Raw genomic sequence first — 14,600 nt, forward strand, 5'->3', positions numbered from 1 at the left:
TATTTCCTGATTCGCCCTCTCTGCCTGTCCATTAGACTGGGGATGCACAACCGCGGAAACATCAAGCCGTGTATGCTCTCGTGAACAGAACTCTTGCATTGCACCTTTGGATAGGTTAGTACCATTGTCAGTAATGATACTATGAGGGTAACCGAATCTGAAAATCAGTTTCTTCAAGAATTTGACGGCTGTATCAGCGTCACAACTGCTAACAGGTTCCGCCTCCACCCACTTGGTAAATTTCTCAACCGCCGCCAATAGGTGAGTCTTTTTGGTGGAAGACATCTTGAAGGGGCCGACCATATCAAGCCCCCAGACTGCAAACGGCCAAGTGATTCGTATCATCCGCAATTCCTGAGCCGGCACATGCATATGGCATCCAAACTTCTGGCAGCCATCACATCGATGAACGATCTCCTCTGCGTCTGCGTGAGCCGTTAGCTAATAAAACCCATGTCTAAAGGCTTTAGAAACCAAGGATCGGGACCCAGCATGATGACCACAGTCGCCCGCATGAATCTCATTGAGGATCATACATCCTTCTTCAGAAGAGATGCATCTTTGAAATATCCTCGAGGTGCTTCGTTTGTGTAACTCGCCATTGTGTATGACCATGGATTTACACAGACGGACGATTTGGCGAGCTAGAAATTCGTCGGCTGGTAACTCGCCTCTGGTGAGGTACGCCATGTAAGGAATCGCCCAGTCTGGAGTAGCATGAAGAGCCACCACGAGTTGAGACTCAGGGTCCGGTACCGCCAAATCTTCCTACGAAGGCAATTTCACTGAAGGGTTATGTAATATATCGAAAAAGACATTGGGAGGAACCGGCTTACGCTGCGAACCAAGGCGGGAAAGAGCGTCCGCTGCTTCATTAAACCGTCGGTCGATGTGATCCACTTGATAGCCATTGAAGTGACTCGCCACGTCTGACACAGCTCGTCTGTAAGCCCCCATCACAGGGTCTCGTGAATCCCAGGTGCCAGTAACCTCGTGCGCCACCAGATCTGTATCGCCCAAACATCTCACTCGTGTGAGATTCATCTCTTTGGCGAGTCGCAAACCATGGAGCAAAGCTTCGTATTCTGCTACATTATTGGTACATGGGAACATGAGCCGAAGGACATACCAAAACTTGTCACCTTCACGTGAAGTTATCACCACACCAGCCCCCGATCCTTCCAACTGTCTGGACCCATCGAAATAAATGGTCCAATATGTAAGATATGGTCTCTCGTCAGGGATTTGTAACTCGGTCCAATCATTGACGAAGTCCACGAGTGCTTGAGATTTGATGGCTGTCCGAGGCATATATCGCACCTGATGGGATCCAAGCTCGATGGTCCACTTAGCAATCCGTCCAGTAGCCTCTCGATTCTGTAGGATGTCGCCAAGGGGGGCGGAGCTGATGACCGTAATCGGCTGTTCCTGGAAGTAATGCTTCAGCTTTCGACTCGCCATGAACACCCCAAAAACCAACTTTTCCAATGTGGGTAGCATTGCTTGGAGAGGGTGAGGACCTCGCTGATGAAATACACCGGTCGCTGGACCGGGTACTCCTTTCCTTCTTCCTTTCGCTCGACAACTACTGCCATGCTGACTGCTTTGGAATTGGCTGCAATGTACAGGAGCATAGGTTCCTTGTCTGCTGGAGCCGCCAACACTGGTGGGTTAGCTAACTGTCGCTTCAAGGCTTCGAAGGCTTCATTTTCTTCGTCCGTCCACACGAAACGACCAGTTTTCTTGAGCAGCTGGTACAGAGGGACTTCTCGTCAAGGTGACATATGAAGCGGCTCAAGGCCGCGATTCGACACGCCATGCGCTGCACCTGGTTGACGTTGGCTAGTTTCCCAAGCGAGGTAACTGCCTCAATTTTGTGTGGGTTGGCCTCAATGCCACGCTCTGATACCAAGAAACCCAATAATTTCCCCACAGGGACACCAAAAACACACTTGGTGGGGTTAAGCCTCATCTGGTAAACGCGCAGGTTGTCGAAGGTTTCCTTGAGATCCTCCAAGAGTGACTCCTTGCGGTGAGACCTGACCACGATGTCGTCCACATAAGCATGGATGTTACGGCCTATCTGGTTGTGTAAGCAGTTTTGGATGCAGCGCTCGTAAGTCGCCCCTGCACTCTTGAGCCCAAATGGCATGGACACGTAACAGAAAGCTCCGAATGGGGTGATGAAGGCTGTCTTCTCCAGATCCGCCACCGCCATCATTATCTGATGGTATCCTGAATAAGCGTCCAAGAAACACAGACGTTCGCAACCCGCCGTCGAATCAATGATCTGATCAATGCGGGGAAGGGCGGAAGGATCTGTTGGGACCCCGACTTACTAGTCGAGAATCACCGTGCTTAGTGATCCCAGAGATCAATGCTCACCGAACACAATACTGAATAAAGAGTCTTACATCCAAAAACCGATTATTACAACACGTGACCGAAGGGTCAAATTCACAAGACAGGGCCTAAGGCCAAATCACACGAGTACACTAATAGCGGAAAACAAAGGAGCTAAGCGGGTGCCCATGCCATCAAGCCTACACCGACAGGCATTCTGACTCGGAAGCGTCCTAGTCCGCAGGGGTGTCTACGAAGACGTACTCATCTCCAAACTCCGGTCCTTCCATGTCTGGTCAATAACATAACCAGTGGCAAGCCAATGAGTACTTTGTATGTACTCGCAAATAGCCCGTGATATAATCATCGAAAGTGAAGGATAACAATATCATGAATCTCTAGTGTAACTCATCTGGGTGGAATGATCATGAATATGCATCAAGCTAAAGAATTACTCTTGAAGAACAGGTTACAGATATCAATATATCTGCCGTGGGCTGAACCATCCGGGTTCACCCTATATGCCAAGTCACCGAACTTGGTCATATCATTGCTATCATAGCAACACCTTTCTCCTCACCACACACACACACACACACACACTCACACACACTTGGTTTATGCGGAAATAACTGGACGTAGTTTAAGCAGGATTACCCAACTGTCCTTGACCGTGGACACGACTATTCGAATAGTTTACACTCTGAAGAGGCAGTACGCTGGACCCACGAGATCCGGGAAACTTCCGTGTCATCCACGACTCGCGATATATCACATACCCGAGGTAAGTACCCGATCAATGCCTTACCCCTGACGATACTAGACAAAGAGGTCCACTCGATTGGTACCCAGCCCACATGTTGTACGTCTCACGAGCACCAAATCTGGAGAGTACCAACCATGTGGGGACCAACGGTGTGACTGGAACTCATAAAAATGGCATATTCGTCCTACCCGGCACGACCCCATCACGAGAGTGACCACACATCACTCCCGCCACTAGTAATGTTGCTCTTTTCTAGCATCGACCAGAGTAATTAACATAGCCCCGTCCCATAAGGGGTAACGTGGTCATACTGGTAAGGTTGGGACGGTCGACACATCATAATCTAATCCCATTTCCAAAACCATACTCACACAAATACCGGGTGCATCACTTCACCAAAAGTGACCACCTAACTCATCATCACCCTCGGGCATTAGTGGCACCCGACGGGGTTTTCATAAACTCTTGCTTTATGTCAACAACATGCTCATGATAATACTACTTCTATCTTTACTTGTCAACATGGTATTAGCATGACCCTCAAGGGGTAGAGTCAAGCTCAATGCAAAATACTCCTGAGGAGCCTTCGGTAAAATCATATCTAATGATTATTGGCACTTATGATCGTATGCAACGGGAATACTTGCTATTTTGACATGCAAAGTAACATATGCTCAGTCATGGTCAAAGGGCTGCTTGCCTTGGTCAGCTAAGTATCCGGGGTCTTCGAGGTCTTCCGCTTCGATTCCCTCGTCACATGGATTTTCTATCGTCGATAAAACAATAAATAAGAAATAGCATACACAAAAACAGACCACAAAGTCATTTTAAAAATGTTCTCTATTACTAATAAATCTAAGATATCATTTAAAAAATATTTTCCTTAGTTTTCCTTGAAGGAACATTTTTGAAATCAACCAAACAGAAGCAAAACTATTCCAATTTAGTCCTTTTTATTAATATAAAATGGAGTAGTTGTTGGAAAAATTCATCTAAGCATACCATTAAATACTACACATTTTTAGATGAATAACAGTGGAGAAATTATATTTTTACACTGGTTAAATGTTTTTATAAAAATCTTAGAAACCAGGGTTTAAAATAAAAAGAAAAACAGGCTAACTCCCGGCTTGGCTCGGACGGTGAGGGCAATTTATAGGCTCGGACGGTGAGGGGTGCTGGAGCGAGGGGGAGGGCAATTTATAGGCCCGGTGACTCACCGTGGCGCGCATGGGGGCCCACAGAGAGGTTGGGGTTGAAACCACGGTCTCAGGATGTGGTTTTGCACCGCCCGAACCATCTGCAGCAGAGAGACAGAGAGGAGAGTCGAGCATTCGTGGCCGCGCAACCTTGGCCTATTCTGGTGCGCGCGGGCACGCGTCGCGCGAGCTCTACCGCGGGAGAGGAGGGGCCCTAAGGCTTGCTCGACGCAGAAGGGTTGTCGGGGAAGAGGTTGGAGATCTCGGGGGAGGCTGGAACTGGCCGAGGGTGTCGCTCCACCTCGGTGACTCCCTGTGGCGCGCCCAGAGCATAGTTTTGGCATGCCACGGCATGCTGGTACGCTCTGAGGCACTTTGCATGTGTCCAGCATGTCCTTGCACTGGCTGGGAGTGTGGCTAGCGGTTTGGTTCTTGTGGGAGCTTTGGCTGGTCAAGGGAGGCAAGAAATACTGGTGCTGTTAGTCATGAACTGAAATCTAAATTGGGGTTTTTGGCATTTCCACTTTGAACAAGTGAGGGGCCAGTTGACTGGGGTTAACATAGGTGCTGGCCACTTAATCTAAGCGTTTGAAGCAAAGGAGTTTGGTTTAGCTTTGGCTAAGGTTGCTTTTTCCTATTTGTTAGAAGGTGTTCGAAAGTGGTTTTAGGGGGGTTGCACCCCACCACTCGTGCTGCAACTTAACAGGTTTGGGTTTGGTGGTAAACCATGGAGTTTCACCAAATTTGAGCTCCAAAGGACAAGTTTATCTTTGTAAACTTGAAAACACTACAATATGACCAGATATGTTCCTTCCAAAGGGAGTGTGAGCAAACTAAGTCCCACAAATCCCATTTTTGGTGAGGAACCCTTATTTGAGGTATTAGGCACTCCCGCGATGTTTTAGCATCATTGGACAAACTTTGCTATGTAGAGTTGTTCTAACTTGATTATGGACAGACAGGGTTTTAGGGTTATTTGGGGTCCTTATCCTCCTTTGATCAAGGTGAAACTTTATGTGGACACCAAACAATGCTTAGGTATATCACTGGAATTTTCTAGGAATTTATTGAGAATATTTCCTTTGGAAATATTTCAAAATGCCAAAATAGGAAGAAATAGCTTTTATAGTTTTAATCAATAAATATAATATAAAATGGGGTTTAAAATCCTATGTATGGAAAATATATGTCCTTCTGATCATCTCTAAATTTAATTAGAGTTTTCCAAAGCACAAAAGTATTTTTCCATGTTGGAATACCAATTCTGACCTTAGAAATGGACAGGTTATTTTATTAGGAAAATAATCACAAAAATAATTATTTTTGTGGTTTTGAAATATAAAGATAGGTAAAAATCAGATTACCAAATATGAGTAGAAGCACTGCTTGCTATCAAGGACATGTAGTGCAACTCAAGGTGGTTTTACTTTGGTCAGCAATAAGCAAAGGTTTTTGGAAATCGGTATAATACCAAAGGACTTTAGGGTTTTAAATCCTCACATGATCAAGCATACAAGCATACAATGTCAATCATGGCACTCACAACATTAGTTTTGAAAAAGTTTTTACAAGCTCAGAATTTCACAATAGAGACAAGTGATAGCAAAAACAGGGTGTGACAGACCTATCCCCCTTACAAGAATCTTGTCCCCGAGATTCCTAAGCTAGGTGCTAAAAAGGTCTGGAAACTCAGATCGGAGATAGTCTTCACGCTCCCATGTAGCTTCGGCTTCGGCGTGGTTGCTCCATTGAACCTTCATATACTTGATGGTGCGGCTTCGGGTGCATCTCTCTGCTTCATCCAGAATGCGGATTGGCCTCTCGCGGTAGGTCAGATCAGGCTGAAGGTCAATGGCTTGGTGGTCAATGCCCTTGTAAGGATCGAAACGACTTGGCGCTTGGAGACACTTCCGAAGTTGTGACACGTGGAAAACGTTGTGCAGACCCAAAAGTTCCGGAGGTAACTCCAACTGATAAGCAACCTCTCCACGCCTTGCCGTGATCTTAAATGGCCCAATGAACATTGGACGAAGTTTCCCCTTAACGTAGAAACCCTTGGTTCCCTTGAGACGTGTGACATGGAGGTACACGAGATCTCCGGGAATGAACTCCACATTGCTGCGGCGAGAGTCCGCATAACTCTTTTGTCGTGACTTGGCTGCCTTCAGATTTTCTCGGACTAGTTGCACCTTCTCTTCTGCCCTGTGCAAAACTTCTGGTCCGAATATCAGCTTGTCTCTGGTTTTTGAGCAGTTGATGGGGTGCTGCATTTCCGCCCGTACAGCACTTCGAACGGGGCCATTTGGAGACCGGACTGCTAGGTGTTGTTGTATAAAAACTCAGCGAACGGCAGACAGTCTTCCCATTTGGCTCCGTGCGCTAGGACGCATGCGCGGAGCATATCTTCGAGTATCTGATTCACCCTTTCCGTCTGTCCTCCCGTCTGCGGGTGGAAGGCGGTGCTAAAAGAGAGCTTGGTACCGAGGGCCTCCTGAAGTTTCCTCCAAAACCTTGAGGTGAACTGTGTGCCTCGGTCAGATACAATCTCCTTGGGAACTCCATGAAGTCTTACTATGCGCTCGATATAGAGACTAGCCAACTTGTTTCCATCATAAGTGGTGTTGACAGGTATGAAATGGGCCACTTTGGTCCAATGGTCCACAACAACCTATATCGAGTTATGGCCCTTGCTAGACCTTGGTAAGCCGATAACAAAATCCATGCCTACCTTGTCCCTCTTCCACTCCGGCACCTGGAGAGGTTGTAGCAACCCTGCGGGTCGCTGATGCTCAGCCTTAACTTGCTGACACACAACACACTTGGCCACATATGACGCGATTTTCCTCTTCATGCCGTGCCACCAGAATCTGTCTCGGAGATCTTGATACATCTTGGTACCACCGGGGTGAATGGAGTAGGGTGTATCATGAGCTTCCCGTAGGATTAGTTCCTTGAGTTCAGCCTTGTTGGGTACGCATAAACATTTCCAAAACCACACCACTCCTTGCTCATCCTCCAAGAATCCTGGGGCCTTGCCTTCTGGAATCTTCTTCTTGATACTTTCAATGCTCTTGTGACCCTTCTGGGCTCCCTTGATGTCGTTTTCCAGCATTGGTTTGACTTCGAGGTTGTCTAGGAATCCAGATTCTACAAGTTCCAATCCGAAGTTCTCCAATTCTTCATATAAGGTGGGTTGCCATTCCTTAAGCATGACGTTTAAGGTGCTGGTCTTCCGACTCAAGGCATCAGACACTACATTTGCCTTACCACGGTGATATTGAATGCTGAGGTCGTAGTTCTTGATTAACTCCAACCATCTCCGTTGCCTCATATTCAATTCCCTTTGGGAGAAGATATACTTCAGACTCTTGTGGTTGGTGTATATTTCACATCGCTTCCCAGAAGGTAATGTCGCCATGTCTTCATGGCATGCACTACTGCTGCCAATTCGAGATCATGGGTGGCATAATTTTCCTCATGCGGGCGTAGTTGCCGTGACAAGTATGCCACGACTCTGCCATCCTGCATTAGAACCCCACCTAGCCCAGTCCTTGAGGCATCGCAATATATCACGAACTCCTAGCTGATATCTGGAGTGGCCAATACCGGGGCGGTGGTTAACCTCTTCTTCAACTCTTGGAAGCTTGCCTCACACTCCGGCGTCCATTCGAACTTCTTGCCTTTCTTCAAGAGCTGAGTCATAGGTTGCGCGATGCGGGAGAATCCTTATACGAACTTGCGGTAATACCCTGCGAGTCCGGGGAAGCTCCTGACTTCCTTCATGTCGATTGGCGATTCCCAGTTCGTTACTGTGGTAATTTTAGAGGGATCAACTGCCAATCCACTTGCCGTCATGGTATGACCTAGGAATCCAACATCGTTCAGCCAAAACTGGCATTTGCTGCACTTGGCATACAGTTGGTGCTCTTGAAGCTTTTCCAATACTAACCTCAAGTGTTGCTCATGATCTTCTTCAGACTTGGAAAAGATTAATATGTCGTCAATGAATACGACGACGAACTTGTCCAGATATTCCATGAAGACCTTATTCATGAGGTACATGAAGTAAGCTAGGGCATTCGTCAATCCAAAGGACATGACAGTGCATTCGTACAAACCATACCGGGTCACAAATGTCGTCTTCGGAATGTCTTCGGGTTGAATCTTTAGTTGGTAATATCCAGATCGGAGGTCGATCTTGGAGAATACCTTAGCTCCATTTAGCTGGTCAAACAAGTCTTCGATCTTGGGGAGTGGATACTTGTTCTTGATCGTGACCTCATTGAGAGAACGATAATCGATGCAAAGTCGGATTGTCCCATCCTTCTTGGACACGAAGAGAACAGGTGATCCCCAAGGTGACGCACTTGGACGAATAAACCCTTTCCTGAGTTGCTCATCCACTTGCTTCTTAAACTCTGCTAGCTCTTCGGATCCCATCCTGTAAGGCTTCTTATAGATAAGCCTTGTCATGGGCATGAGTTCGATGATGAACTCCATGTCTCAGGCAGGAGGCATCCCTGGTAGCTCATCAGGAAAGACGTCTGGGTATTCACAGACTATTGGCACTCGGTCGAGTCCTTCCTCTGATAGGCTGTTAACTCGTGGCACTCGAGTGGATACTGGCTCAGAGACATACTTGACTTTCACCCCTTGGTCACTTGTCATGGTAATGGCCCTGTTAGCACAGTCTAAGATACTCTGATGCTTGGCCAACCAGTCCGTACCGAGAATTACTTCTAGGCCTTGCGACTTAAGCACAATGAGATCCGCTGAGAAGCTCGTCCCATTGATAACTATCCCGACCTTCCTACACCCTAGGTTGGTCCTCAAAACTACTCCCGGGGTTTGAATTGCCATATGCCCACGAAGCAAGGTAGGTTATAGACCACACTTTTCCACAAAATTTTGCGTAACAAAGGAATGCGAAGCACCACAATCAAACAATATTGTTGCTGGGGTAGAGTTGAGGAGGAACGTACCCAGAATGCAGTCCGGGTCTTCATATGCCTCTTCTGCGAAAATATGATTAATCCGCCCCTTCCTGTGATACTGCTGATTGCGGGGAGCCTGGTTCCTGCCTGGTGCTCCTTGGCCTGGATTTGGTGCATTGGGGCGCGGAGCATCGGGTTTCTTGTTGGGGCACTGCCTAGAATAGTGCCCTGGTTGTCCACACCCAAAACAGGTAACTTGCGCTGGAAGGTTGGTCTTGCCCCCACCGTTGTTCGGAGAAGTGCTTGCTGGCTTGGCGTTGACTTGCTGAGGTTGGTAATTCTGGCGAAATGTTGGATGCTTGTACTGCTGCTGCTGATAGTTAGGTCTTGCTGGGGCTGACTGCCATGGTCGTGGTTTCGAGCTAATCGGTCCTCCACTACCAATTAGCTTGCGCATACGGGTGTCGTCCATTGCATGACGCTTGTCTTCCAACATAAGAGCCTTATTAACCAGGTCACTGAAGGTCCGACATTCACAAACAACCAGCTGAGATTGGAGTGACTGCTTTAGTCCTTCCATAAACTGTTCCACTTTGGCAGCCTCAGTGCTGACGTCTTCAGGTGCATATCTTGATAGGAGGTTGAACTTCTGCAAATACTCCTTGAGTGATCCACTGCCTTGCCTTAAGGCTCGAAATTCTCGCTTCTTAATGGTCATCATTCCCGGAGGAATGTGAGCGGCGCGGAATCCATCCTTGAACACAGCCCAAGTCACGACTTGCCCGGCTCGCATGATCTGAAATCCATCCCACCAGGCTCTGGCTCTGCCTCCGAGACAGTGGGTTGCATAGAGGACTTTCTCGTTGTCGTCAGTGCACTTGACCAGCACGAGAAGGTCTTCAATAGTGTGGATCCAGTCATCGGCATCCAAGGGCTCAGTCGTCTCCGTGAATATGGGTGGCGTAGTCCGCATAAACTCAGAGAGAGTTGAACGACCGTTACCATTCCCGTTCTGCGGCGGGTGGTTCACCAAGGTTTGAGCCAGCTGCCGGATAGCGGCATTGTTGGCTTGACGCTCCTCCCGAAGAGCTCGAAGGACCTAAGCCATGGTCAAGCTTTAAGGGGGAGGCGGCGGCGGTGGAACATCTTCTTGCTGCGCGCGGTGATCTCCAGCTTGAGCTTCCCCTCCGGTTCCCTGCTGCTGTCCTGAAGAGGCAGAGCTGGGGTTGCCGAAGGTGCTGTTGCGAGGTGCATTCACCATCCTGTCAGGGGAGTAGACAGGTCAATTTTGCCGAACTGGTTGTACTCGAAAGGGATGACGTTCTAGTAAAGAGGGGGTCTGGTGTTGTGCTAGTGTGCATGATTTTTATGACAATGGTTTTGGAGAGAACTACTGCATTAAATTTAAAACAAGTGATGTAGTCGCTCACAAGCTGCTTAAGGCAGAATGCGACTTGCATCCAACAGGTTCACACAACATCCGGGGTCATAAAATCCTGATACAAGAACTCCTACGTTCGGTACATCCTACGCTGCTAAGCGATCGACTGCGCGGTCTCATAAGCCGAATCTGTGGGATCTTCGTCTTCATCTTCCTCTCTGTCTTCATCTTCATTAGTGCTTCCCTTCCTCGAGGGAGTAGGGGAAGGAAGCAGACCATCTCGACGTCTCCTGGTTTGTGAGGTAGCGAAGAGTTCGGTGTACTCTTGTGCGGTTAAACGACGACTCTAAAGAGGAACGGCCTGAAGCGGGGGTATTCCTCCTCGGAAAGCAAAGCCAGGTGATATTACGGGTGCTCATTCTTTCTCCACCTTGCGGTTCTTCATCTTCTCCATACGAAGTAGCTCCTTGACTTGGTGCAGCTCTTGGCGGCTCCTAGTCGGCTCCTTGATCAAAAGATGCGTCAAGGTGTATGAGGAGAGGCTGAAGTAGGTCTGAAACCTCAATGGCGTCCCATCCTCGGATGAGGGGTTGAGTGTCCAACTCCCGTCTACCTTATCCTTAACAAAATGTAGGTGACGAGTAGCTGGCTCGTCCTCCATCTTAGGAAGGATGTCGCGGAGTCGCACAAGTGCCTCTCGTGCTGCAGTCTCCACGGCCAACATCAGATCCTCCATCTGTGGCCCTTCAAAGAACCAGCTAGTTGGGGAGTTGTTAGCCTTCGCTATCACGTCCACGTGATAATCATTGGTGTCGGCGTTGACCCAGTGTTCGCAGTAGAGAAAGATGGGCGTGCGACGTACTTGACACTTCTCAAGGCTGTCGCTCAAAAGCAGAGGAAAGCCCGTTTCCAGAAGCATGTTGGGTACGGTGGCCATCTACAAGGTGTAGAGGAGAGGGTTAGAAATATTTAGTGGGTGCGGTTCTTGGGTCAATCTATGTGCACTAATTTTTTCGGCTATCGCCCATGCTACCTAAGGCTTCCTATAGTCAGGATGGCTCTGGTACCAGCTCTGTGGGGACCCCGACTTACTAGTCGAGAATCGTGATCCCAGAGATCAATGCTCGGTGAACACAACTACTGAAGAAAGTGTCCAAGTACCGATTATTACAACACGTGACCGAAGGGTCAAGTTCACAAGACAGGGCCTAAGGCCAAATCACACGAGTACACTAATAGCGGAAAACAAAGGGGCTAAGCGGGTGCCCATGCCATCAAGCCTACACCGACAGGCATTTTGACTCGGAAGCGTCCTAGTTCACAGGGGTGTCTCCGAAGACGTACTCATCTCCAAACTCCGGTCATTCCATGTCTGGTCAATAACACATTCAGTGGCAAGCCAATGAGTACTTTGAATGTACTCACAAACAGCCCATGATATAATCAACGAAAGTGAAGGATAACAATATCATGCATCTCTAGTGTAACTCATCTGGGTGGAATGATCATGAATATGCATCAAGCTAAAGAATTACTCTTGAAGAAGAGGTTACAAATATCATTATATCTGCCGAGGGCTAAACCATCCGAGTTCACCCTATATGCCAAGTCACCGATCTTGGTCATATCATTTCTATCATAGCAACATCTTTATCATCACCACACACACACACACACACACACACACACTCACGCACACTTGGTTTACGCGGAAATAACTGGACATAGTTTAAGCAGGATTACCCAACTGTCCTTGACCGTGGAAATGGCTATTCGAATAGTTTACACTCTATAGAGGTAGTACGCTGGACCCACGAGATCCGGAAAACTTCCGTGTCATCCATGACTCGCGGTATATCACATACTCGAGGTAAGTACCCAATCAATGCCTTCCCCCTGATGATACTAGACAAAGAGGTCCACTCGATTGGTACCCAACCCACATGTTGTACGTCTCACGAGCACCAACTCTGGACAATACCAACCATGCGGGGACCAACGGTGTGACTGGAACTCATAAAAATGGCATAGTCGTCCTACCCGGCACGACCCCATCACGAGAGTGACCACACATCACTCCCGCCACTAGTAATGTGGCTCTTTGCTAGCATGGACCAGAGTAATTAACATAGCCTCGTCCCATAAGGGGTAACATGGTCGTACTGGTATGGTTGGGCCGTTCGACACATCATAAATCTAATCCCATTTCCGAAACCATACTCACACAAATACCAGGTGCATCACTTCACCAAAAGTGACCCCCTAACTCATCATCACCCTCGGGCATTAGTGGCAACCGACGGGGTGTTCATAAACTCTTGCTTTATGTCAACAACATGCTTGTGATAATACTACTTCTATCTTTACTTGTCAACATGGTATTATCATGACCCTCAAGGGGTAGAGTCAAGCTCAATGCAAAATACTCCGGAGGAGCCTTCGGTAAAATCATATCAAATGATTACTGGCACTTATGATCATATGCAACGGGAATACTTGCTTTTTTAACATGCAAAGAAACATATGCTCAGTCATGGTCAAAGGGCTGCTTGCCTTGGTCAGCTAAGTATCCGGGGTCTTCGAGGTCTTCCGCTCTGATTCCCTCGTCACACGGATTTTCTATCGTCGATAAAACAATAAATAAGAAATAGCTCACACAGAAACAGACCACAAAGTCATTTTCAAAATGTTCTCTATTAATGATAAATCTAAGATATCATTTAAAAAATATTTGCCTTAGTTTTCCTTGAAGGAATATTTTTGAAATCAACCACAACAGAAGCAAAACTATTCCAATTTAGTCCTTTTTATTAATATAAAATGGAATAGTTGTTGGAAAAATTCATCTAAGCATAACATTAAATACTACACATTTTTAGATGAATAACAGTGGAGAAATTATATTTTTACACTGGTTAAATGTTTTTATAAAAATCTTAGAAACCAGGGTTTAAAATAAAAAGAAAAACAGGCTAACTCCCGGCCTGGCTCGTCCCATAGTTGGGCTGGCCCATGGCCAGCCGACAGCCTGCCCAGGCGCGCGCGCCGTTAGGTTTGAACCTGATGCGCGGGGCCCTGCGGTCAGCGGCCGAGGTCAGCAAAGGCGAGGAGGATGGGAGACCAACATGTGGGGCACACCTGTCGGGATCGTCTCCTACCTCCGGCCAGAGAAGAGGAGGAGGACGCCGACGAGGTTAACGACGCGCTCATGCCCCAACGAGCACAGGAATTGGTTCGCCTTGTTGTCGCCTACCTGCTGGTGGTCGAAACAACATCGGGGAGGCATGGGTTCACCGGCGACGAGGAGGCCGTGGCGGAGGAGTTTCGGGAGGTGGTCGAGGGGGTGGCTAGAGACACGGAAAAGCTCGGGCGAGTTGGGGGAAAGCTTCCTGGGATCGAGGGGGTCAGTCTGGTGGGTCGAGGGGCGCAGGAGCCGTCGTGTCGCCGGAGATCGACCGGAGCTCCGAGGCGGAGGGGCCTCGGTCGATCTCGAGCAACAGGGCTGTGCTGGTTTGCTGGGGTGGCTAGGGAGGTACTAGTGATCATGGTGAAGCTATCTGAGGGATGCTGGAGCGAGGGGGAGGGCTATTTATAGGCCCGCGACGGTGAGGAGATTCAAAAGCATCGGTGACTCACCGTGGCGCGCATGGGGGCGCAGAGAGAGGTTGAGGTTGAAACCACGGTCTCAGGACGTGGTTTTGGACGGCCCGAACCATCTGCAGCAGAGAGAGAGAGAGAGAGAGGGGAGAGTTGAGCATTCGTGGTCGCGTAAGCTTGGCTAGTTCTGGTGCGCGCGGGCACGCATCGCACGAGCTCTAGCGCGGGAGAGGAGGGGCCCTGAGGCTTGCTCGATGCAAAAGGTTTGTCGGGGAAGAGATTGGACATCTCGGGGGAGGCTGGAACTGGCCGAGGGTGTCGCCCCCACCTTGGTGACTCCCTGTAGCGCGCCCAGAGCGCAGTTTTGGCATGCCACAGCA

Source organism: Hordeum vulgare, chromosome 4H (assembly GCF_904849725.1).
Source record: "Hordeum vulgare subsp. vulgare chromosome 4H, MorexV3_pseudomolecules_assembly, whole genome shotgun sequence".
Classification (NCBI taxonomy): Eukaryota; Viridiplantae; Streptophyta; class Magnoliopsida; order Poales; family Poaceae; genus Hordeum; species Hordeum vulgare.